This window comes from Pinus tabuliformis, chromosome 5_2 (assembly GCF_031772625.1).
Source record: "Pinus tabuliformis cultivar Carrire ecotype Pingquan chromosome 5_2, CPIR1, whole genome shotgun sequence".
In the NCBI taxonomy this organism is placed as follows: domain Eukaryota; kingdom Viridiplantae; phylum Streptophyta; class Pinopsida; order Pinales; family Pinaceae; genus Pinus; species Pinus tabuliformis.
Genome location: NC_142306.1, coordinates 130,637,068 through 130,640,281, shown reverse-complemented (window position 1 = coordinate 130,640,281; position 3,214 = coordinate 130,637,068). Strand labels below are relative to the sequence as shown.

Here is a 3,214-nt window from a genome sequence, read left to right as displayed (position 1 = left end):
GGTTGATGTTATTCTTGCATGACTTGGGAGAATTTATGATTGCAGGTCACATGATTGAGATTGCTTAGCTAATAACTTGATAGAACTATGATTTTGGAGACTATTATTAATAGAGCTTTTTGGGAAACCTGTTCTGAACATTTGTGCATAGGCTCTTGTTGCACCTTAGGTTATGGATATTGGAGTTTTAAGTTATAAAGAACTCTTAATTGTAAGCCATGTTGCATGAGATTTCTTCACTATGTTACAAAGAGGACTGGGTAGAGGTGTTGTGAAGGTAACTGTTATGTTGCACCTCGTTATGGTGTGGGATTTTCACTGTCAATAATCTCAGCCTCACTATGTTAAGGGTGGAAATGATGGGAGATGTGATTTCTCTAAAAACATTATAGGAAAGGTTGCAATAATGATGTTAACTGTAGGAAATTATTATTATGGAACATTGTTAAGATAATGCCACCTTCATAGCTCCTCCAAGTTGTGTTTAAGGGAGGATATGAGAATATTTAATGTAAACCCAACTTGAGGGGTTTATTAGACCTTTAGGATTTCTTGATCACTCCATTTATGGTTTATTGCAATCCCACCCTTTGGGGTTTTATGGGTAACCTTAATTGGTAAGGCTCTAGTTTCATTTGACATGCACATTACACATAATGCATTGTGCTCATTGGGATGATCTTACCTAGATGTACTTCATTGTTTAAAGGTGTTCTAAACACTACATCTCATTCAGTTACCTTGGGCTCATCATGAAACCCTAACAAATGAAACATAGGAATGCTAAGCCCAATTTGATACAGAGAAATCTTGTGATGCCTACAAATTCATGATGATTAGAATATTTACCACAAGTAATTCCAAGGTGTTGTTGGAATGTGAAGATTGAGGAATTATAAACTGTCAGAACACAATTTCTTGAAAGCATCATGCATAAAAACTCCTTAATGTCCAAACTCTTTCCTTGGAAAAGGTCAACTATGGGACACTCTCTTCCAAGACAGGGATCTCGATAACCTTAAGAATTAAAAACCCCTTAATGTCTGAACTCTTTCCTTTGAAAAGTTCAATTGCAGGACACTCTTTTCAAAGACAAGGATCTCAATAACCCTAGGACTTCAACGGCATCTACAAATCCTAAAATACTATTGATGAGAATGAAGAAAAAGGAAGAACAAGGATTAACAAACCATTTAGAGAAGAAACATAATCATTTATGAACATAGGAAATTAAGGACATAAAATCAACAGAAAGTGTGTGTATATATATATATATATATCTATATATATATATATATATATATATATATATATATATATATATATATATATATATATATATATATATATATATATATATATATATATATATATATATATATATATATATATATATATATATAGATATATACATTACAAAATAGAAGAAAAAGTCTTAACTATGTAGTGAAAAGACTAATAATTCTTTAGTTAAGAGGATCTTGTTTCAAGCAGCTTAAATTTAGAATCATGTATCCTATCAGGATACTAAATCAAATCAATGGCCAATTCATTTGGATTATAACCCTCCCCAAAATAGGGACTAGCTCAATTCAAAATGTGTCTGACTCTTCAGAAAGATCAGGTTTGCTTAGAAATGCTAAAGCTATGGTGGAAGAAAGAACTAGAAGGGTCAGCGTTGTTTAGGATGGAAATAAAATTAACCAATATTATAAAAAAATTAAAATTTTGGTCAAAATAAAAGTGGAAAGAGGCCAATTCAATTAAGATAGATCATCAACAAAATATTAGAATACATCAAGGATACAATGCTGGGAAGACTGATGGAATCATTATAGATAGAACAAGAGTGAGCATTAAGGGAATAGGAAGATATATGTGGCAGATAGGAATCAGAATGGAGAATTAAATCTAGAATGATGGGGACAAAAATATCAAATTCTTCCAAAAACAACTGCAAGTTAGAGGTGCATTAGTGGTATTCACACGGTAAATTTGGAAGCTGGATCAGGTAGGAGAAAATGAGATTAAAGCTTCAGTGATTCATTTCTTCTCTAATTTGATGGGAAATAATGTGTCAGGATTTGGGAAGAAAAGATGCTTCTTCCCTACTTGCTAACATTCCCAGATTCGTAAACCAAGAACTAAAGGATTTTCTGTTGAAGCATGTTTCTCAGTTGGAGTTGGAAGAACCTATCTTCTATTAATAGAAGAAGACTAGAAGAAGACTAGATGTTTCCTGAATAAATTTCTACCAGCCTAGATAGTAAAGATGGATTTTCTGGAACAAATGGAAGAATCAAGTACAAAAGGAAAAATTACAGATGTTTCCTGAATAAATTCTACTAGCCTAGATAGTAAAGCTGGATTTTCTGGAACAAACGGAAGAATCAAGTATGAAAGGTAAAATTACAGGTCTCGTAAACTCAACTTTCATTGTTTTAATTCCAAAGGGAAAAAATTTCATATTGTATTAGATTTACACCAATTTCACTAGCAACACCGTTCATAAGATCGCCTCTAAATTGATAGCTCCTAGATTACAGCCTTTTATACTAGTTTAATTGCTAATGAGAAACAAGGGTTTCTTAGTTGATAAGAACACACATTTTTCAGATATATATAATTTAGCACCAAAAGCTTTCTTTATGCATAAAAAGAAGAAGTCAGAGTCATATGTTTTTAATTTAGATATGGCATATTAGCTTTCGTGGTTACACCAAGTGTTTTCACCTTGATAGCAAAGAATTGTCTCCTAGCCCCTTGGCAATGGTTCATGGACATTTTGATGACCCATTTTGGGTGGATGACCTTGGTTAGGGTACTGGCATGGTTCCCCTCTCAAGGAGGTTTTTACCTTAATCAACATACTACAATGGGTAATCTATTGCTCAATCAGTGGAGGTGCCTACCTAGGAGGAGAAGCATTGCGCATTGAACCTTGGAGCTTGGGGCCATTGATATACCTTGGAGGTTGGACCTTGACTTGAGGATACTTGGGTTGAGGATCATACTTCATAGAGGTTGGTGATGGACCCAAACCCATATATGTTCAAGAGGAGCATTGGAGTTGTGTGACCACATTGGTACACATGAGAGTAGCATTGGGTCAATGCGTGGGCACATGGCACATGGCTAGAAGAAGAGAGTCTTACATGAGAATGGTTGGATAGAGGACCCATTGACCATGTACATGTCAACAGTTTCGAGAAAC

The 3,214-nt window shown here is 34.3% G+C and overlaps 1 pseudogene; it reads left to right on the top strand.

The window, feature by feature from the left end:
- Positions 1-1,597: 1,597 nt before the first annotated feature.
- LOC149157851 (phosphatidylinositol 4-kinase gamma 6-like) overlaps positions 1,598-3,214 on the top strand; it is a 4,669-nt pseudogene continuing 3,052 nt past the window's right edge.